This window comes from Perca fluviatilis, chromosome 4 (genome assembly GCF_010015445.1).
Source record: "Perca fluviatilis chromosome 4, GENO_Pfluv_1.0, whole genome shotgun sequence".
NCBI lineage: Eukaryota > Metazoa > Chordata > Actinopteri > Perciformes > Percidae > Perca > Perca fluviatilis.
This window is the reverse complement of record NC_053115.1, coordinates 3,123,241-3,124,075: the sequence shown is the minus strand read 5'-3', so window position 1 is coordinate 3,124,075 and position 835 is coordinate 3,123,241. Positions and strand designations below refer to the sequence as shown.

The following is an 835-nucleotide window of genomic DNA, read 5'->3' as shown; positions in this document are numbered from 1 at the left end:
TTCCTTTTATTATTTTATTTATGTGTTGTTTTTCTTCAGTTAACTGTGAATTTGCGCTTTATGTCCATTTTATTTTCCTAGCATGAAAGTCTAAATAGTTATTTAAAGCCTTCTCAGGAGCTTATTGGCAGGAATAAAATTATGGGGGAGAAATGCTGAAGATTTCATTTATTTATTATTGTTTTAAAATACAAGTAGTCACATTGAAACATATTAAATCCAAAAATGCTAGCTTATTCAATGCAAAGTCCCGCCAGATTGCTAAAATTTCTAAATTCACAGAAAGAAAAGTAGTAAAGGTGGCTAAAGCCTTGCGCGAGAGTTTGAGCATTTAAACTATTTATCGTCGCTTTCAGATATAAACCTTGTATCTCCATATTTTGTCATTTTAATATATTTTCATAAATCAATGCAATTGGTTACCCTTTACGTCTGTCTGTGGGTTTTACAAATATATAAACAATGACGAGGCAGTTTTATCTTAGAGAGACTTCAGATACAGTATCAGGGGACCACTAAGGTCTATATAAAAGAGACTTCAGATACAGTATTAGGGGACCACTAAGGTCTATATAAAAGAGACTTCAGATACAGTATTAGGGGACCACTAAGGTCTATATAAAAGAGACTTCAGATACAGTATCAGGGGACCACTAAGGTCTATATAAAAGAGACTTCAGATACAGTATTAGGGGACCACTAAGGTCTATATAAAAGAGACTTCAGATACAGTATTAGGGGACCACTAAGGTCTATATAAAAGAGACTTCAGATACAGTATTAGGGGACCACTAAGGTCTATATAAAAGAGACTTCAGATACAGTATTAGGGGAC

The 835-nt window shown here is 33.7% G+C and overlaps 1 protein-coding gene across 1 annotated transcript in view; it reads left to right on the top strand.

The window, feature by feature from the left end:
- Window positions 1-609, top strand: part of cdk18 (cyclin dependent kinase 18) — an 83,297-nt gene extending 82,688 nt beyond the window's left edge. Inside the window, exon 16 of the mRNA XM_039799058.1 lies at window positions 1-609. This exon is cut by the window's left edge and continues 886 nt beyond it. The gene's annotated coding sequence lies outside the window, so the exon portion shown is untranslated.
- The last annotated feature ends 226 nt before the right edge of the window (window positions 610-835 follow it).